The sequence below is a fragment of the Eleutherodactylus coqui genome, chromosome 8, assembly GCF_035609145.1.
Source record: "Eleutherodactylus coqui strain aEleCoq1 chromosome 8, aEleCoq1.hap1, whole genome shotgun sequence".
NCBI lineage: Eukaryota > Metazoa > Chordata > Amphibia > Anura > Eleutherodactylidae > Eleutherodactylus > Eleutherodactylus coqui.
Genome location: NC_089844.1, coordinates 147,769,616 through 147,791,974, shown reverse-complemented (window position 1 = coordinate 147,791,974; position 22,359 = coordinate 147,769,616). Strand labels below are relative to the sequence as shown.

The following is a 22,359-nucleotide window of genomic DNA, read 5'->3' as shown; positions in this document are numbered from 1 at the left end:
CACCTATCACCTAGGTAATACTGGATTTTGGTACTTTCAAAGGGTTTTCCTATTAAAGACATTTATATCCTATTTGCAGGTAAGGGTCATAAAATGTCTGATCGCTGGGGTGCCAAATGCTGAGACCACCGGCATTCCCAAGACCAGCACACCCGAATGCACCATGTTAATGGATTGTCAGTGACCACTCCATTCACTTTCTATGGGATTGAGGGAGATTACTGAGCACATCAATCTCCGCCTGCCAATAGAACTGAACTGAGCAGGGGTCAAGCCTGCGCACTACCGCTCCATTCACATGGGGCATCTGGGAGCACTTGTTTCGGTATCACTGAGGGTCCGAATGCTGGGGCCCCCAGTAAATCAAACATTTATCCCCTATCCTGTAGTTAGGGGATAAATGTCTTTCTTGGGAAAATCACCTTTTACACGTGCAGATGATCGTGAACGACTGTTTGAAGGGTCATTCCAAGACAAATCACCCAACGGGTAACACCCGACCATCTACCATGTTTAGGAAAATATGCACATTTGTTCATTACTAGAATTTCTATAGAAATGTCAGTTTTCAGTCCCATCAGGTTATGGCGTGATTTGTCCTATAATGGCCGCACTATAGTTCCTGTCCGGCAACAGCTGTCACCGTGTGGTTAGGAGATGAAACACTTTATTATGTGCAAGATACGTCTACTGGATTATTGGGCGCCATCCCATCATGGTCGCTGTGTAAGGAGAAATCAGACAAAAGACAAACACCACGATGTAGATGATAGAATTCTGCTTTATTAGAATAGCAATAAGCAACATTGTAATTAAATATTACCGGCCTTTAATAAATGACACAATGATCACAGTGACTCTCAGGTTAGGACCGCTGGAGACCACAGAACTTGCTGCGGTCCTTCTGACCAGTCCACCAATGTCCTAAGATGAGAGCCGCCGGATCCAAAGATCCAGAGGAAGGCGAAAAAAACCCTGGAGAGTTCTACCTCAGGGGGGCAAAAAATTCCTTCCTGACCCCAGATGTGGCGATCGGCTATCACCCTGGATGGAATCGGTCCTGCTGCATATTGCTGTATACATATTTGTATGTAATTCCAGGCTCAGGAGAGCTGATGCTGTAAAGAAAGAGATAAATACAACCTGCTCCTAGGAGCTTCCAATCTATTAGAATACTTGATATCCTGCTACTTAGGTATATGGGCACCGTTAGATAGCTGTGCCCTGTCTTGGCGCTGGTCATTTTGCCTATGTCTGCTGTGGTGTGCAGCTTTGCAAGAGCTCAGTCTGTCCGCATCCTGCTGTCTGTCTGTTCTCAGCTCTGTCAGTCTGGATGCAGTTTGTTTTTGAGGAGGCCCTTCAACGGAATCGACCCTCAGTGTTTCTTCCTTTTTTTTTTTTTTCATTTTTTGGTTGACTTTTTTTTGCTTTATGCTTTTATAGCACATTTTTTTACATTTTTGCTCTTTTTGTGTTTTTTTCTGTCCTTTTTGAGGGGCCCATCCATAGGCTGACCCTCAGAGCTTCAGCAAGCTTTCTCTTTAAGGAAACTAAATTTTGTGACATCCTGAGCCACATGACAGACGAGCCAAGTGACAACCCGAGCCACATGACATAACGGAGCCAAGTGACAACCCGAGCCATATGACAGCCGAGCCAAGTGACACCCGTTGGTTTTTTTTGCTTGCTTTTTCTTTCTGTGCTTTCAGGCACGTTTTCTTGCACTTTTTGTGCTTTTTGAGTAGACCCATCTAGAGGCCGACCCTCAGGGCTCCATCAAGCTTTCAGGCTTTGTTTTTAAGGAGGCCCTTCAACGGAATCGACCCTCAGGGTTTCTGCTTGTTTTTTTTTTGTTTTTTTTACTTTTTTTTGCTTTATGGTTTTATAGTACATTTTTTTACATTTTTGCTCTTTTTGTGTTTTTTTCTGTCCTCTTTGAGGGGGCATCCATAGGCTGACCCTCAGAGCTTAAGGAAGCTTTCTTTTTCAGGAAACTAAATTTTGTGACATCCCGAGCCACATGACAGACGAGCCAAGTGACAACCCGAGCCACGTGACATAACGGAGCCAAGTGACAACCCGAGCCACATGACAGACGAGCCAAGTGACAACCCGAGCCACGTGACATAACGGAGCCAAGTGACAACCCGAGCCACATGACAGCCGAGCCAAGTGACACCCATTTTTTTTTCCTAGCTTTTTCTTTCTGTGCTTTCAGGCACGTTTTCTTGCACTTTTTGTGCTTTTTGAGTAGACCCGTCTAGAGGCTGACCCTCAGGGCTCCATCAAGCTTTCAGGCTTTGTTTTTAAGGAGGCCCTTCAACGGAATCGACCCTCAGGGTTTCTGCTTGTTTTTTTTTTGGTTTACTTTTTTTTGCTTTATGCTTTTATAGCACATTTTTTTACATTTTTGCTCTTTTTGTGTTTTTTTTCTGTCCTTTTTGAGGGGGCCATCCATAGGCTGACCCTCAGAGCTTCAGCAAGCTTTCTTTTTAAGGAAACTAAATTTTGTGACATCCCGAGCCACATGACAGACGAGCCAAGTGACAACCCGAGCCACATGACAGCCGAGCCAAGTGACACCCGTTGTTTTTTTTTCCTAGCTTTTTCTTTCTGTGCTTTCAGGCACGTTTTCTTGCACTTTTTGTGCTTTTTGAGTAGACCCGTCTAGAGGCTGACCCTCAGGGCTCCATCAAGCTTTCAGGCTTTGTTTTTAAGGAGGCCCTTCAACGGAATCGACCCTCAGGGTTTCTGCTTGTTTTTTTTTTGGTTTACTTTTTTTTGCTTTATGCTTTTATAGCACATTTTTTTACATTTTTGCTCTTTTTGTGTTTTTTTTCTGTCCTTTTTGAGGGGGCCATCCATAGGCTGACCCTCAGAGCTTCAGCAAGCTTTCTTTTTAAGGAAACTAAATTTTGTGACATCCCGAGCCACATGACAGACGAGCCAAGTGACAACCCGAGCCACATGACAGCCGAGCCAAGTGACACCCGTTGTTTTTTTTTCCTAGCTTTTTCTTTCTGTGCTTTCAGGCACGTTTTCTTGCACTTTTTGTGCTTTTTGAGTAGACCCGTCTAGAGGCTGACCCTCAGGGCTCCATCAAGCTTTCAGGCTTTGTTTTTAAGGAGGCCCTTCAACGGAATCGACCCTCAGGGTTTCTGCTTGTTTTTTTTTTGGTTTACTTTTTTTTGCTTTATGCTTTTATAGCACATTTTTTTACATTTTTGCTCTTTTTGTGTTTTTTTTTCTGTCCTTTTTGAGGGGGCCATCCATAGGCTGACCCTCAGAGCTTCAGCAAGCTTTCTTTTTAAGGAAACTAAATTTTGTGACATCCTGAGCCACATGACAGACGAGCCAAGTGACATCCCGAGCCACGTGACATAACGGAGCCAAGTGACAACCCGAGCCACATGACAGCCGAGCCAAGTGACACCCGTTTTTTTTTCCTAGCTTTTTCTTTCTGTGCTTTCAGGCACGTTTTCTTGCACTTTTTGTGCTTTTTGAGTAGACCCGTCTAGAGGCTGACCCTCAGGGCTCCATCAAGCTTTCAGGCTTTGTTTTTAAGGAGGCCCTTCAACGGAATCGACCCTCAGGGTTTCTGCTTGTTTTTTTTTTGGTTTACTTTTTTTTGCTTTATGCTTTTATAGCACATTTTTTTACATTTTTGCTCTTTTTGTGTTTTTTTTCTGTCCTTTTTGAGGGGGCCATCCATAGGCTGACCCTCAGAGCTTCAGCAAGCTTTCTTTTTAAGGAAACTAAATTTTGTGACATCCCGAGCCACATGACAGACGAGCCAAGTGACAACCCGAGCCACATGACAGCCGAGCCAAGTGACACCCGTTGTTTTTTTTTCCTAGCTTTTTCTTTCTGTGCTTTCAGGCACGTTTTCTTGCACTTTTTGTGCTTTTTGAGTAGACCCGTCTAGAGGCTGACCCTCAGGGCTCCATCAAGCTTTCAGGCTTTGTTTTTAAGGAGGCCCTTCAACGGAATCGACCCTCAGGGTTTCTGCTTGTTTTTTTTTTGGTTTACTTTTTTTTGCTTTATGCTTTTATAGCACATTTTTTTACATTTTTGCTCTTTTTGTGTTTTTTTTTCTGTCCTTTTTGAGGGGGCCATCCATAGGCTGACCCTCAGAGCTTCAGCAAGCTTTCTTTTTAAGGAAACTAAATTTTGTGACATCCTGAGCCACATGACAGACGAGCCAAGTGACATCCCGAGCCACGTGACATAACGGAGCCAAGTGACAACCCGAGCCACATGACAGCCGAGCCAAGTGACACCCGTTTTTTTTTCCTAGCTTTTTCTTTCTGTGCTTTCAGGCACGTTTTCTTGCACTTTTTGTGCTTTTTGAGTAGACCCGTCTAGAGGCTGACCCTCAGGGCTCCATCAAGCTTTCAGGCTTTGTTTTTAAGGAGGCCCTTCAACGGAATCGACCCTCAGGGTTTCTGCTTGTTTTTTTTTTGGTTTACTTTTTTTTGCTTTATGCTTCTATAGCACATTTTTTTTACATTTTTGCTCTTTTTGTGTTTTTTTTCTGTCCTTTTTGAGGGGGCCATCCATAGGCTGACCCTCAGAGCTTCAGCAAGCTTTCTTTTTAAGGAAACGAAATTTTGTGACATCCCGAGCCACATGACAGACGAGCCAAGTGACAACCCGAGCCACGTGACATAACGGAGCCAAGTGACAACCCGAGCCACATGACAGCCGAGCCAAGTGACACCCGTTGTTTTTTTTCCTAGCTTTTTCTTTCTGTGCTTTCAGGCACGTTTTCTTGCACTTTTTGTGCTTTTTGAGTAGACCCGTCTAGAGGCCGACCCTCAGGGCTCCATCAAGCTTTCAGGCTTTGTTTTTAAGGAGGCCCTTCAACGGAATCGACCCTCAGGGTTTCTGCTTGTTTTTTTTTTGGTTTACTTTTTTTGCTTTATGCTTTTATAGCACATTTTTTTACATTTTTGCTCTTTTTGTTTTTTTTTTTCTGTCCTTTTTGAGGGGGCCATCCATAGGCTGACCCTCAGAGCTTCAGCAAGCTTTCTTTTTAAGGAAACTAAATTTTGTGACATCCTGAGCCACATGACAGACGAGCCAAGTGACATCCCGACCCACGTGACATAACGGAGCCAAGTGACAACCCGAGCCACATGACAGCCGAGCCAAGTGACACCCGTTTTTTTTCCCTAGCTTTTTCTTTCTGTGCTTTCAGGCACGTTTTCTTGCACTTTTTGTGCTTTTTGAGTAGACCCGTCTAGAGGCTGACCCTCAGGGCTCCATCAAGCTTTCAGGCTTTGTTTTTAAGGAGGCCCTTCAACGGAATCGACCCTCAGGGTTTCTGCTTGTTTTTTTTTTGGTTTCCTTTTTTTGCTTTATGCTTTTATAGCACATTTTTTTACATTTTTGCTCTTTTTGTGTTTTTTTTCTGTCCTTTTTGAGGGGGCCATCCATAGGCTGACCCTCAGAGCTTCAGCAAGCTTTCTTTTTAAGGAAACTAAATTTTGTGACATCCCGAGCCACATGACAGACGAGCCAAGTGACAACCCGAGCCACGTGACATAACGGAGCCAAGTGACAACCCGAGCCACATGACAGCCGAGCCAAGTGACACCCGTTGTTTTTTTTCCTAGCTTTTTCTTTCTGTGCTTTCAGGCACGTTTTCTTGCACTTTTTGTGCATTTTGAGTAGACCCGTCTAGAGGCCGACCCTCAGGGCTCCATCAAGCTTTCAGGCTTTGTTTTTAAGGAGGCCCTTCAACGTTTTTTTTGGGTTTACTTTTTTTTGCTTTATGCTTTTATAGCCCATTTTTTTACATTTTTGCTCTTTTTGTGTTTTTTTCTGTCCTTTTTGAGGGGCCCATCCATAGGCTGACCCTCAGAGCTTCAGCAAGCTTTCTTTTTAAAGACACCCATTTTTGTGACATCCCAAGCCACATGATATATCTTCTGATATATAAGGCACTTGTCAGGCCTCATATGGAATACCGTCTACAGTTCTGGACAGTGGTGCTCAGGAAAGCTGTTGCAGTGCTTAAAGTGGTCCAAAGCAGGGCAACTAAATCAATAAATGGACTGAGAGGACCGGAATACTCAGTGAGGCTATCAAAATTAGGATTATTCACCCTGGAAAAAAGACGGTTAAGAGGCGACCAAATAACTATGTATAAATACATTGAGGGACAATACAAGGATCACTCTCATCTGTTTGTAAACTGGGAAAAAACGAAGTAAGAGAATGAGAGAAGACACTTAAAGGAGAGAATTGTACTATCCATGGGTTCTACATTTTCTGATATTTTGAAATTGCATTATTTCAAAGGGCTAGTATTTTCTCGTATAAACTATGTTCTAAAATCAAGCTAATTAGTAGAGATGAGCCAGCACGCTTGTTTAAGGCTGATGCTCAAGAGAGCATCGGTCTTTTCGAGTAACTGCTTACTCGTCTGAGCACCATGCGGGGGTGGGGGGTGACGGGGAGCCGGGGGGAGAAAGAGAGATCTCTCTCACTCTCCCCCCTGCTCCCCCCACCGCTTCCCCACAAGGTGCTCGGACAAGTAAGCAGTTACTCAAAAAGACCGATGCTCTCTCGAGCATCAGCCTTAAACGAGCGTGCTCGCTTATCTCTACTAATTAGATCTTTGACAAACAGTTGGGCCTCAGATTTCCAATTTTTGGAAAAAAGCAATTTGGCACCTAATAGGACATGGCCTATCAATTTTTTGTATGCTGGGTGAATTCTATTGAAACCAATTATCAGTAGAGCGAGTTTTGGGACAACAGGTACGGTTAGATTTGTAACTTTTTTGATACGTGCTTATACTTCCTGCCAATAAGGCATGATTAGTGGATAGGACCAGAAGATGTGTGAGAAGGTGCCGCCGTGGGTACTGTTGTACCTTGTCGACACCGGAAGCTAGGGGTGTGACAGCACTTAGCAGGAGGGAATGCCCCTGTCACACCCCTAGCTTCCGATTGCCTGCAGCTTCGTAGTCTGTCCCGTCCCTACAGCTCCGGACTCTATGGATGGCGGCTGACAGCGGGCACACAGCAGTGGTGGGGGCAGCCTTGTGCTGCAATCTCCGGTCCCACTGCGGTCCTCCGTTGTAGGGAGTGAGCACCAGCGCCTCTCTACAGCACTTGATAGTGCCCCCGCGTTGGGCGATGTTCAGCGCTCCTCCGTGTCCCCTATGCTCTGCAGAGGACACAAAAGGGGCAGCGGAGCAGTGAGTGACACCTGGCCGTGCAGGAGCCGAGGATGAAACATTCTTTTCGGTTCTCGGCATGCGGCCCCATACTTCTCTGTATGCGGCGGCGTGTCAACAAACATGGCTACGCGTGTCAATGCTGACACGCGTGTCATAGGTTCGCGATCACTGTAATAGTGCACCCTCTACCACGACAAATTACTGTGATAGCCCCCCCCCCTTGGCACATAAACAGTCACTTATATAAGCCCCTCATTCCAAACTTACCCTTCAGCAGGGGGACGGTTGGCAGGTGGAAGCTGCTGTTCTGTTTATTTTCAGGTCCGTACTGTCCGCGGGAGCCGTGGGGTGAGCGGACTGCGTGTTCTCGAGGACCCAACCAGCCGACAAGCTCTACTGCGCCTGCGGGACGAGAAGAAGCTGAGATTTGTCGTATCCAAAGACAACGGACAGGTAAATACTAAAAATTTCTAATTGGGGTGAAATATAAAAAAATATTCCACTATCTTTGGGGGTGGGGGGACTTATTTTTACGGCATGCACACTTTGACAAAAACAAAATAACTTTATTCTATGGGTCAGTACGATGATGACAATACCAGGCTTATATGGTTTGGTTTGTCTTTTTGAGGGGTGTCCTGTACTTCCTATTAGCTCCATTACGGAGCACATGTGACTTTATGATTTACTTTATTTTCATTTTTCTCTTGGAGACAATTTGACCAAAAATATGCAATTCTGATGTTTATTTTTTTTTCTGACGACGTTCCATCATGTGAGATGAATAATACATTTCTTTGATTGGACTTTTACGGACGCAACCATATCACTCACACACACACACACACACACACACACACACTTTTTTTTTATATTGTATAAAAAAATTACAAAGGGTTTTATTTTAACTTTTAATACCTTTTAGTTTTGCAAATTAATACAACTTTTTTAAACTCCTGTTTACATTTTTTTAGTCACCATAGGGGTTTTGAACTTGCGGTCTTTAGCTCGCTCATAGAGTATAATAAGATATCATAGTATTGCATTATACTATGTTTTGACAGGCAGTCTTTCCAGCCACACTACAGGCATGCCTTCGCAGCCATGCAACCGGATGGCGCCTCATGATCTCATTGCAGGGGGGAAGTGGAGGGGCGTTTGGGACCCCGGAATAGTGATTGGGGCATTTAACCCCTTCCCGCTCCATGATGTACCGGTACGTCATGGAGCCGTGTGGCGACCTCTCTTCATACAGTGTGGGCGTCAGCTGTTAATAACAGCTGACACCCGCGGGCAATAGCCGTGCGGCCGATCGCGGCTATTAACCATTTAAATGCCGCTGTCAATTCTGACAGCGGCATTTAAATCCCCCAAACGACGTTCGGGGGTCCCACATTACGTCATACTGCAGGAGCGATCAAAGCATCGCATGTTAAAGTCCCCCAGGGGAACTTCAAAGTAATTTTTTAAAAGATTAATAAAGTTTTTTTAATTGTGAAAAGAAAAAAATTGTCAAAGTTTAAATCACCCCTCTTTTGCCATATCTATTATTAAAAAATCTAAATCATACAATAAAAATATGTATTTGGTATCGCCGCGTCCGTAAAAGTCCGAACTATCAAAGCAGTGTATTATTTTTCCCGCACGGTGAACGTCGTCCGAAAAATAAAATAAAAAACGCCAGAAATGTACTTTTTTAGTTACCCTGTCTCCCAGAAAAAACGCAATAAAAAGCGATCAAAAAGTCGTATGTATTCCAAATTGATAGTATCAGAAACTACAGAACATCCCGCAAAAAATGAGCCCTTGCTCAACTACGTCGACGGAAAGATAAAGTTATTGCGCGCACAAAATGACCGCAGAAAATAATTGAAAAAAATGAAATGTCTTTGAAAAAAAAAAAGAGTAGTATAGTAAAGAAAAAAAAGCTATACAAGTTTGGTATCGCAGTAATCGTACCGACCCATGGAATGAAGTTATCAGGTCGCTTTTGTTGCCGTTTGTGCACCGTAGAAACAAGACGCACTAAAAGATGCCGAAATGTCATTTTCTTTATAGACTTTATTGGGTGATTTTGGTCCATGAATATGGAATATAGTAGGACGTATTTCGATTTTATTTTATTTTTTTTGTGCAACATAAGTCCACATTTAAAAAATCCCCCCCAAAAACCGCACATCTGAATACAACAAATTAGGGGGGTTTGTGCGCCGTCCATATTCAGTCAGTAAAAAATATGGACTGAAAATGCGCTCCTGTGAATGGGGCTTTATGTCTGCGCATGCTAAAATAACATCATAGAGGGACTTATCCGCTGACAGACCCGGCGATCCGGCGCTGCAGACCCCCAGTCCCACCGATCTTTGTTGTGGAAAGACTACCACCTGACCGCTGCAAGGGCCAGTTGTTGTTCTCCTGGCATATCCACTAGCAGCATCTATGCCAGGAGAAGGACACCGGACTACTGAGGCCTCTAATTGGCTACAGTGATCAGGTGGTAGTCAGTCCAAAACAAAGACCGGAAGGACTGCGGGGCTGCAGTGCCAGATCCCCGGGCCCTATTGTGGATGCACTCAAGTGATTTTTCTGCGCATGCGCTGGTTTGTGGCCACGGCGCATGCATCAGATTCGGACAGTGCTGTAGATGATGTAGGAGATGTCATCCACATCACCGATCGAGAGGGGCTGGATTATGCAATGCAATGGGGGCAGCATAGACAGTACGGGACTGGGGGGACTTCCCCATCCCTTTAACTCGCTCCCCAATAATAATGAGAAGACCATAAAAGTTGCTGGCATAAATTTTGTGGGAAGGCCACAGCTTTATTTAAAATTTTTTATATATAACCGAACATTTAACTTTCACGCCTATTTCTTCCCATGCCTACAGACGTCTTGTTAAACTCACTGATAGTCCAATAACTGTAAACAAGCGTGAGAAAGCCCAAAATGGCCTGTAAACGCCTTCCTTCCCCAGCTGGCATGGAAAGTCCAATTTCTACCACTAAGAAGGATGCAGCGTAAACCTACGCTGCACTCCACCCCCCACATGCCAGCGACAGAGCCGCCTCGACTCCGTCCTGTAGCCCTGAAAGGAATGTATCCATTCCTATATCGCTGAGGTGCACCCCGTCACACCTCATCATCCCTGGCTCCCTCCTTTCTAGCTCCCAATGCCTGATAGCTACTCCACCTAGCGATCTTACGAATTAAGACATCTTAAAATTAATGCTTCTTCTCACCCTCTCGATGGCTTCTGCATCCCTTGCTTCCTTCCAAAATCTCCTTGCAACAATATCAGACCACACTAATATAACTTTTCTAAAAACAATTTTAAAAGGAACCATATCCTCCTTCATTAATGTTGTTAACTCCGCTACCTTCACCCTTCCTAAATCGTTTCCTCTGGCATGAATAACTAGCACCACCTTTTCGGGAGACCACCTGCTGATGCATAAGACTTCGTGGAGCAGCCTGGCCCATTGCAAACCCCTGATGCCATGCCATCTCACTTGGGCATCCTGTATTCCTAGGTTCGCACCAATGGGCCTGGACCCCGCTCGTTTTTCGGCCCAATAGACATACGAATGGCCGACTACCCAAACTGTCCAGCCCGATTCTGTAAAAGGAAAACAAAAGAAAGCACCAACACGGCACACAATCCCCATTTGTTACGGGGTTATCATAACACTCTCAGATCAGGTCGGACGTACGACCTGTACGCCTCCAACCTCCATCGGCCCACCCTCTTAACCTCTTCCCCTTTTAAGCCGCAAGCAAAAGCCGACGTCGCTGCGCCGATTCTAAAGGAGTGAGGCAACCCAGTAAATAGAAACAGTCAGGGTGCACCGGGAGCAGATGAAAGGCCGATTCAATATCCACCTTTGCCAGAAGGGCTCCGGGACCCGCCTGTTGGACTAAGTATATCGCCCTATCGAAAGACGTATACGACACCGCCGTTTGGTTTTTTGAAATCCCGTCGTTGACTGAGTCGCCCGTTGGAAAAGACAGATGATGGATAAGCCGAAACTTGCCTGTTTCCCTCTTTGGAACCAAACCCAAAGGAGAAACCCGCAAATTCTCGAACGGCGGCTCCAGAAAAGGACCCGCCATGCGACCCAGCTCTACTTCCTTTAGCAGCTTATCCATCACCAACTCCTTGTTATCGCGCGCGGATTTTAAGTTGCAGCTAAGCATAAGTGCCGAACCCGGAACATGGGGAATGACGAAGCCTGAGGTGAAACCCGCTTTAAGCAGATTTGCTTACTCGTTTGAGCACCATGCGGGTGGGGGGGGGTGACGGGGAGCCGGGGGGAAAGAGAGTGAGATCTCTCTCACTCTCCCCCCTGCTCCCCCCACCGCTTCCCCACAAGGTGCTCGAACAAGTAAGCAGTTACTCAAAAAGACCGATGCTCTCTCGAGCATCAGCCTTAAACGAACGTGCTCGCTTATCTCTACTAATTAGATCTTTGACAAACAGTTGGGCCTCAGATTTCCAATTTTTGGAAAAAAGCAATTTGGCACCTAATAGGACATGGCCTATCAATTTTTTGTATGCTGGGTGAATTCTATTGAAACCAATAATCAGTAGAGCGAGTTTTGGGACAACAGGTACGGTTAGATTTGTAACTTTTTTGATACGTGCTTATACTTCCTGCCAATAAGGCATGATTAGTGGATAGGACCAGAAGATGTGTGACAAGGTGCCGCTGTGGGTACTGTTGTACCTTGTCGACACCAGAAGCTAGGGGTGTGACAGCACTTAGCAGGAGGGAATGCCCCTGTCACACCCCTAGCTTCCGATTGCCTGCAGCTTCGTAGTCTGTCCCGTCCCTACAGCTCTGGACTCTATGGATGGCCGCTGACAGCGGGCACACAGCAGTGGTGGGGGCAGCCTTGTGCTGCAATCTCCGGTCCCACTGCGGTCCTCCGTTGTAGGGAGTGAGCACCAGCGCCTCTCTACAGCACTTGACAGTGCCCCCGCGTTGGGCGATGTTCAGCGCTCCTCCGTGTTCCGTATGCTCTGCAGAGGACACAAAAGGGGCAGCGGAGCAGTGAGTGACACCTGGCCGTGCAGGAGCCGAGGATGAAACATTCTTTTCGGTTCTCGGCATGCGGCCCCATACTTCTCTGTATGCGGCGGCGTGTCAACAAACATGGCTACGCGTGTCACTGTAATAGTGCACCCTCTACCACGACAAATTACTGTGATAGCCCCCCCCCCCCTTGGCACATAAACAGTCACATACATAAGCCCCTCATTCCAAACTTACCCTTCAGCAGGGGGACGGTTGGCAGGTGGAAGCTGCTGTTCTGTTTATTTTCAGGTCCGGACTGTCAGCGGGAGCCGTGGGGCGAGCGGACCGGGCGTTCTCGAGGACCCAATCAGCCGACAAGCTCCACTGCGCTGTGGGACGAGAAGAAGCTGAGATTTGTCGTATCCAAAGACAACGGACAGGTAAATACTAAAAATTTCTAATTGGGGTGACATATAAAAAAATATTCCACTATCTTTGGGGGTGGGGGGACTTATTTTTACGGCATGCACACTTTGACAAAAACAAAATAACTTTATTCTATGGGTCAGTACGATGATGACAATACCAGGCTTATATGATTTGGTTTGTCTTTTTGAGGGGTGTCCTGTACTTCCTATTGGCTCCATTACGGAGCACATGTGACTTTATGATTTACTTTATTTTCATTTTTCTCTTGGAGACAATTTGACCAAAAATATGCAATTCTGATGCTTATTTTTTTTTCTGATGACGTTCCATCATGTGAGATGAATAATACATTTCTTTGATTGGACTTTTACGGACGCAACCATATCTCTCACACACACACCCTTTTTTTTTATATTGTATAAAAAAATTACAAAGGGTTTTATTTTAACTTTTAATACCTTTTAGTTTTGCAAATTAATACAACTTTTTTAAACTCCTGTTTACATTATTTTTAGTCACCATAGGGGTTTTGAACTTGTGGTCTTTAGCTCGCTCATAGAGTATAATAAGATATCATAGTATTGCATTATACTATGTTTTGACAGGCAGTCTTTCCAGCCACACTACAGGCATGCCTTCGCAGCCATGCAACCGGATGGCGCCTCATGATCTCATTGCAGGGGGGAAGTGGAGGGGCGTTTGGGACCCCGGAATAGTGATTGGGGCATTTAACCCCTTCCTGCTCCATGACGTACCGGTACGTCATGGAGCCGCGTGGCGACCTCTCTTCATACAGTACGGGTGTCAGCTGTTTATAGCCGATCGCGGATATTAACCATTTAAATGCCGCTGTCAATTCTGACAGCGGCATTTAAATCCCCCGAACGATGTTCGAGGGTCCCACATTACGTCATACTGCAGGAGCGATCAAAGCATCGCATGTTAAAGTCCCCCAGGGGGACTTCAAAGTAATTTTTTTTTAAATCAATAAAGTTTTTTTAATTGTAAAAAAAAAAATTGTCAAAGTTTAAATCACCCGCTTTTTGCCATATCTATTATTAAAAAATCAAAATCATACAATAAAAATATGTATTTGGTATCGCCGCGTCCGTAAAAGTCCGAACTATCAAAGCAGTGTATTATTTTTCCCGCACGGTGAACGTCGTCCGAAAAATAAAATAAAGAACGCCAGAAATGCACTTTTTTAGTTACCCTGTCTCCCAGAAAAAACGCAATAAAAAGCGATCAAAAAGTCGTGTGTATTCAAAATTGATAGTATCAGAAACTACAGAACATCCCGCAAAAAATGAGCCCTTGTTCAACTACGTCGACGGAAAGATAAAAAAGTTATTGCGCGCGCAAATTGATCGCAGAAAATAATTGAAAAAAATTAAATGTCTTTGAAAAAAAAAAAGAGTATAGTAAAGAAAAAAAAGCTATACAAGTTTGGTATCGCAGTAATCGTACCGACCCATGGAATGAAGTTATCATGTCGCTTTTGTCGCCGTAGAAACAAGACACACTAAAAGATGCCGAAATGTCATTTTTTTTTTATTTTACTCCACTTAGAATTTTTTAAAAGTTTTTCAGTACATTATATGGTATATTAAATAGCACCATTGAAAAATACAACTCGTCCCGCAAAAAACAACAAGCCCTCATACAGCGACGTCGATGGATAAATAAAGGAGTTATGATAAAGGGGGGAGGAAAAAACGAAAATGGAAAAAGAAAAAGGGGCCGCGTCATTAAGGGGTTAAATGCCATGGTCAGGAGTGATAACGGCATTTAAAGGGTTAACAGCCACGCTCAGTGTTCACGCTGTCTCCGTCTGACGCATTGTATGGCGTGGGATCGGCTCCATACAAACCACAAACTGTATTTAGGGCTTTTTGGGGGCAGATTTACTCAGCGACGTCGTACGCCGGTCTAAGGAAACATCGTGCCGGCGGGAAGCGTCCTAAATGTACAGAGCGCCCGCTCCTCCTAATACAGTTGGGGTATTTTCCGTCTGTCTGTGCGCCAAAGATAAATTTACACCAGTTTCTGGTATAAAAACAAATGCGATGGCCGTGAGCAGCCCCGCCCCCTCATGTGAAGCCACGCCCACTCTCTTAAAAGTAGTGTGGCCGGTGTAAGAAAGTGTAAAAAGTCCCCCGCACGGCGCACAAGATGCTGCGCAACATCATGTCCAGCTGTTGTACGCCGAAACACTGAAGGCCTTCAGTAACTCTGCCTCACCACGCCCAGATGTGCCCATTTTACCAGCTACGCCATGTGTGGGCGAGGCCTCAGCGCTGAGGGAGGAGCTACATACCTGCACCAGTCATCTGCAAGCTGTCCAGCTCAGCCGACACAAGATGGCCGCCGGGTGAGATCTCTGGACATTCTGTTGCTACGGTGATCTGCCATGTGCCGTCTCCAGGGCTGCCAGTGTTGTTGTGCATCAAGTTAAAGGCATTAACCCCTTAGTGACACAACCTAGTTTAGGCTTAAGGAGGCGACGATTTTTGGGGGGATTTTCATCTCCGCTCTTTAAAAGCCATAACATTGAGTCATATTTGGAAGGTCTTCGTTTTAGAGCGCTGCATTCAAAATCCCATAACTTTATTTTTGACCAGTGGGGCTCGGTGACGAGGTGCAGTTTTCAATGGGACCACTTTGAGCTACATGTGTTTTTTTTATCACTTTTATTGTGTTTTCTTGGGGAGGCAAAATGACCCAAAAAGAATTTGGGCTCTGTTATTTTTTTGTGTGTTCATTTTTTTACCCCGTTTGCCGTGCGGGATCAGAAGTCGGTTCCGTTTATTGTACAGATCATTACGGATGCGACAATACCGAATGCGAGTTTTTATTTATTTAACAAAAGAGGAAAAGTGCGCATATTACTATTTTTTATTACTATTTTTTATTACGGATTTTTATTTTTCTCCCATTTTTTTCTGCCGCTTTACTTTACTGCCATCCAGTAGAATTCACAGCTGATCGTCGGCTCTGACTGCATCTGTAACAAACCCTCAGCTGTGCTAAATAGAAGTTACCATATAATAGTAAGGCCCTCAGAGTAACGCTTGTAGGGAGAACGCGTCCGTAATATGGCGTAACGCGGCTAGTTGTCCTGCTGACCCCCTAAAGGACATAATAAGGGGCAGTACGGGCCAATTCCTTTCTTTGGGGGCCGTACGGTGGGGATCTATAATTATAATTAGCAGACCCCCACTACCATCAGCAACCAGACCCCCGGCTCTAACCTCGGACTCACAGTTTGCTGGGAAGGGGTTCCAGATCTCCAGTATTCCTGATTGTCAGCTACTTCATGCTAAAAAACACCAGCCACATCCAGAGAGAACGTCAAAGAGGGGTGATATGGGGGCATTATTACTACTGGGGTCACTATGGGGCCACTATTACTACTGGGGTCACTATGGGGGTATTATTACTACTGGGGTCACCATGGGGCCACTATGGGGGCCACTATTACTACTGGGGTCACTATGGGGGTATTATTACTACTGGGGTCACCATGGGGCCACTATGGGGGTATTATTACTACTGGGGTCACTATGGGGCCACTATTACTACTGGGGTCACTATGGGGGTATTATTACTACTAGGGCTATTATGGGGGCATTATTACTACTGGGGCCACTATGGGGGTATTATTACTACTGGGGACACTATGGGGTCCTTATTACTACTAGGGCCACTATGGGGACATTAAAACTACAGGGTCCACTATGGTGGCCATTATTACTACTGGGGCCACTATAGGGGTATTATTAGTACTAGGGCCACTAGGAGGGTATTACTACTGAGGCCACTATAGGGGCATTATTACTACTGGGACCACTATGGGGGCATTATTACTACTGGGGCTACAATGAGGGCAGTATTACTACTGGGGCCACTATAGGGGCATTATTACTACTGGGGCCACAATGGGGTTATTATTACTACTGGGATCACTATGGGGGCATTATTACTACTGGGGCCACAATGGGGTTATTATTACTACTGGGATCACTATGGGGGCCATTATTACTACTTAGGTCACTATGGAGTATTATTACTACTAGGGCTACTATGGGGGCATTATTACTACTGGGGCCACTAGGGGGTACTATTACTACTGGGGGTGTTATTTTTACTGGGACACTATGTGTTTTTCTCTGGGACCCATTGCCTCCAGACTGACATCTGCCGCATCTCAATGTGGTGCAATTGGCTGTATGTGGTGAACAAAAAAAGGTGCCCGCAGTGCGATTGGCCGTGTGTAGCGAACTATAAAAAAGGTGCCCGCAGTGCGATTGGCCGTGTGTAGCGAACTATAAAAAAGGTGCCCGCAGTGCGATTGGCCGTGTGTAGCGAACTATAAAAAAGGTGCCCGCAGTGCGATTGGCCGTGTGTAGCGAACTATAAAAAAGGTGCCCGCAGTGCGATTGGCCGTGTGTAGCGAACTATAAAAAAGGTGCCCGCAGTGTGATTGGCCATGTGGGGAAATGAAAAAAAGGTGTCCGCCTTGCGATTGGCCAAGTATGGCAAAAAGAAGTTCCCGCGGTGCGATTAGCCGTTTGTGGCAAAAAGCTGCCCCCCTTTTTGCCGCTTTATGTGTGACTGGAGTATAAGACATGATATAACTCAGGAATTATATGTAAATGGTAAATTATACTCAAAGGGGTTTTAGCCCTTCAGAGCTCTATTCCCTGTCTACAGAATAGGGGATACATGTCTGACTGCTGGGACCCTCAGCGACTCTGAGCCTGGTGCACCCAAATGCCTCACATGAATGGAGTGGCGATGGACAGGCATGACTACTGTCTCATTCACTTCTATGGGGCAGAAGGAGATTGCCAAGGACAGCCATCTCCCTTCTTCCCATAGTAGCAGGGAACGGGGGAGCGGTTCAACATACGCACTGCTGCTCTATTCATATGGGGCATTCGGATGAGCTAGTCTCAGGATCGCTGGGAGTTCCAGCAGTTGGACCCCCAGTGATCAAACATATATTGCCTTTCGTGTAAAAAAGGGAAGAATGTCATTAATGGGAAAGACCACATTAAAGGAGATTTCAAATTTGGCACTGTGTAAATGAAAAATACATGTGCATTTGGGTCATGGTCCCTTTAAATGAGTCATTGCTGTAAAGCTGACTCTGCACATGATTATGGCTAATTCTACTCCTATTGTCTGCAGCTGATTCACCGAGCAGCATCGCCTCCTGAGGAGAAAGTGGAAGAGAAAACCATAGAAGAAAGCTGGAAGGAAGCTGTTCCGATGAAGGCCTCCCCCAAACGTCTGTGAAAAGCAACCTGCCCGGACTTGAGCAGTGCATTAGCAGCACCTGAGCCCGACCCGCCTGTCACAGGTCAGCAGAGGAACCGAAAGTGTCCTCACCAGTGGATATAATATCATATATAATATGCTATATCACATCTCTACTCCAGTCATACCCAAAGCTGCTAACAGAAATCTCCTGGTTTATTTCTACTTCAGACTACAACACCAGGGAAATGTTATTAAGCCCCGTATTTCAAGTGCTGGTCTTAAAGGGGTTGTCCCGCGGCAGCAAGTGGGTCTATACACTTCTGTATGGCCATAATAATGCACTTTGTAATGTACATTGTGCATTAATTATGAGCCATACAGAAGTTATAAAAAGTTTTATACTTACCTGCTCCGTTACTGGCGTCCTCGTCTCCATGGTGCCGACTAATTTTCGCCCTCCGATGGCCAAATTAGCCGCGCTTGCGCAGTCCGGGTCTTCTCCTGTCTTCTATGGAGCCGCTCGTGCAGAATGCAGGCTCCGTGTAGCTCCGCCCCGTCACGTGCCGATTCCAGCCAATCAGGAGGCTGGAATCGGCAATGGACCGCACAGAAGAGCTGCGGTCCACGGAGACAGAGGATCCCGGCGGCCATCTTCAGCGGTAAGTATTGAAGTCACCGGAGCGCGGGGATTAAGGTAAGCGCTCCGGTAAGCTTTCTTTACCTCCCTGCATCGGGTTTGTCTCGCGCCGACCGGGGGGGGGGGGTTGAAAAAAAAAAAAACCCGTTTCGGCGCGGGACAACCCCTTTAATATTTCCACCGGGGCATGACGCACCTAATACATGAGTAGGCGCACAACTCTTCATATATTAGGCGTATCTCGGCTCCTCCATGCACCTAATCAGAAATGTATGCAGGATCCGATCTGGGGTTCATTTCTGGTATAGTTTACACCAGCGTATATTATACATAAATGGCTGTCTGTGCTAGCCACGCCCCCTTTCTGACAAGCCACGCTCTTTAAAAAATAATTGGTAGTCGGTGGCATAGAAAGTGAAAAAGTTGCAAGTTTTTGCTCAGATCCCCACGTGCAAAAAATTGCTGCTTTTTTGTGTGAGAAACTGTCGTCTAATCTTCTATGAATGTCCCTTAGGGAGCGTGAACGCTACATATTCCTAAATGCAACGCCCCTGAGAATCTGGGGGAGGCACAGCAGTTTGAAAAGAGTCAGATTTTTGGACGGATCGTGGAAACCTTGGGAGAGTCAAAAAAATGTATTTTTCTTTTTGTTCCTCCTGCGGTGTCCAAGCTCTTTTCAAACTGCTGTGCACACGCTCTCCCCTGGAAGCCTATGGGACTGTGTTCGCACAGCGGTCTGAAATTGGTCCTATTTTTTTGACTGCGTGCGGACTTTACTAGGAGCAGGTGAGTGGAGCAGTGCAGGAGTAGGTGAGTAAAGGTAATACATCCCCCCTGACTCCCGCCGCCTCCCCACACACTATAACTTAGTTTTCGGTGCTTTTCGGAGTTGACAGGTTCCTTTTATAGCAAGAGATGGAGCGAAGGAGAGCCTGATTCTTTTCTTTCCATCCTTCCAGATGTCGCAGCTTCGAGCAGTGATCCTCCACAACCCCCTGCTGCTGAGAAGACCCCTATGTGCCTCACCGTACGGGAGACCCTCCTGCATTACTACACCCACAAAGCAGTTGTGCCCGACGACAAGACACAAGTGGCCAGACAGCTGCTGATGGACTTTGTTAGCGAGCTACAGGACTTTCTGAAGGCAAAGCACCCCGAAATGCCTTTGTTCGCCATGCAGTTGGGGGGGGCTCCCTGGGTAATGGCCTCCCCGTTACCAGTTTGGACCAGGCTTACGTATTGTTGCCTCTAATACTTGAACCGGATCTGTGGACCATCTCAATGACCCTCTATTTTGGATAATTAAAAGGGTTATTCTGGAGCATACAGTCTGGGGGCTTAGTCCATGGGACAGGTATATGTTGGGGGGCTACCTTTCTACCAGGATGATCATGGAGTCCTTGCACAAGACCATCACAGCATCCATTAACTGGCCATCGATCGGGACGGTCCTTGAGTGCAATGTTTGGCCGGTTGTTGTGCTCATGACCTTAGGCTGGAGGCTTAAACCAAAGACATTATCCTGCTGGCATACCCCCACTCTACCGCCCCGTCCGAAAACCCCTGGTGAAGGACCTTTCACCGCGAGGAGATTCTCCACCTCCAGGGCCTAGACAGCAACGATTCAGAAGAAGCGCCTACACATGCTAAAGAATATTGGCCATCAGCGCTCAGAACTTGGCCAACTGTCTTTAACCCATCTAAGACGTGTTCTTCTCCATGTCAGTAAGGACTCATCTGATTGGTCAGTCTAGTATAGCCGACCGTTTACTACAGGTCATAGAGGCGCTCATCGAGTATCTGGGCAGCAGGACCCTCCCTAGCTATTTTAACGAAGAAGTCAATTTATTCTCTCCCCTGATAGAGGAGGAGATCGGCTTTGGACTGTATCAGATTTTTTTTCTGATCCCAGCTCCTTGCTGAGAAAATGAGGTTGTTTAAAGCCAACTGACGGCCGCCATCGGGTACTTAATGCTGAGTGCATCCTGCCAGAGGTCTCTACAGAATTACTCTTGCTACTGTATAATGAAAAGGTCTACAACTGCTAATATACATGTGTATCGCTTGCTGACAATTTTCAAAATCTCTGCTTGCTTTCAGTGAATGCAAACGCAGAGTTTGAAAACGTATCCTGCTCACACAGCTGCACCGCCCACTAGAAGGGAGAGCTCTGATATATTGTAACATGCCAGGAGCAGCACATGATCAAGGGCAGATTTATAAGCCTTGAGATGTAAACAATGTTTCCATTCACTGACAGCAGGCAAAGATTTTGAATATTTAAAATTGAAATGCAAACTATATTAGAAAGTTGCAGAACTTTTCCTTACACTGTGATGTAAGCTTTACTTGTATCTGTGCTTCTCCAGGGACATTCAATAAAGTTAGTTGATGGCCCTGTTTGTGGATTTTGTGTCCCACAGTTACACTGCTCTTACAGTAAAGAACATCCTTCTGTGTTGGTGATGGAACGGTCTTTCCTCTAACAGTAGAACGTCCCGTTCTTGCTTCAATTAACTTTATTTACACAAAACTGGAGAGCCCCTTTAATCTCCCTAAGCAGGACTAGAATTCCTTTTTTGCTGCCTTTCCATTCGTCTCTCATCTGCCAGTGTTCTATACTGAAGCCGACCAGCGGACTGATATGGACGGGCTCTGCGCTCACATACTATTGAGTTATACTTCTAGGCAATTCTTTTGATGTTGTCTGGTTGAATTATGCTTTTGATTATAAAAGTTTCTGTATCTTTAAAATTCAGATCGGTGTGCGATTAGTCAGACTGTCAGTCTGGCAATGCCTGCTGGGAACTGTAGTTTAGGACAATAACTAGAATTCCTGCAGAAGTGATGTGTGTACATAAGGTCTCATTCACAAGGGGTCTTGTCACCCCGTATTTTGCACGCCTTTTTCCCGTGCGTAACACGTGGTGAATGGAGGCAATGAAAGTCTATGGACTTGAGTCATTCTGTTTCTGGGAAAGTTGGGTCACAATCAATATGGCCGCCACTACAACTCCCATAGTGGTCACCGCCCAGATATGACTAAGAATCATCTTTCCATAAGAGGATGACTCAAGGATTTGCGGAGACCTATTACTGATCGGTGTATACAAGCCTTGGTGTTGTGCTCTGTGATGTTACTGGTGGGTGCAGCCATATAACCCGGCACTAGGCGCACCGCTGTGGGGTCTATCTGTGTCTAGACCGCGCCGCTGGCCTCTCGCGGTTTCGCCTCGGCTGCTGCTTTCCATTGTAGATTTTGCTACTTCAAATTCTATTTTTTTAAAAAAAATAGGTTGTGCTGATAGTTTTTCCCCTGACCGCGGCGTGCGGAGGTTATTGGTGCGTAGGAGGATGTATGTATCCAGTGTGTCAGTGCAGAGATAACCCCGCTATATATATAGGGCGGGCGATGCCATGTGGCCAGACGGGCAGCCATTCAGTTAGGCTGGCTTCACCCCGCAATATGCAGAGAACAGAACCCGCTGATCTCAATGACTTCATTTACATTTCGCTTCCGCAAAAGAAAGATAAAACATTGCTCTATTTTTCTGCACATTTGCGCACCACAGGTCCCCATAGAAGTTAATGGGGGCACACGATACGCATGGAGATGCGTGAAACCCTGTAATCGCACTGGAAAAAGAACACCTCAGGAACTAATTAGCCATTTCAATTGGGGTGTTTTTGTTTGCCGCGCACAAATGAACATGTCCTGAGGGGCCAAATATATAGTACGATACTTCAATGTGCGTGCAAAAAAAGCATTGCTCATTCCGCAAATTCACAGTGTCCCGTCGCTTGCAAATATGTGTTCG

General features: G+C 45.7%; 1 protein-coding gene and 1 pseudogene across 1 annotated transcript in view; one reads left to right on the top strand and one right to left on the bottom strand.

Annotated features, from left to right (window-relative positions):
• LOC136576983 (serine hydroxymethyltransferase, cytosolic-like) overlaps positions 1–22,359 on the bottom strand; it is a 228,759-nt gene that overhangs the window by 188,010 nt on the left and 18,390 nt on the right. The window lies entirely within an intron of this gene.
• LOC136577952 (mitochondrial dynamics protein MID49-like) lies at positions 401–20,929 on the top strand (annotated as a pseudogene).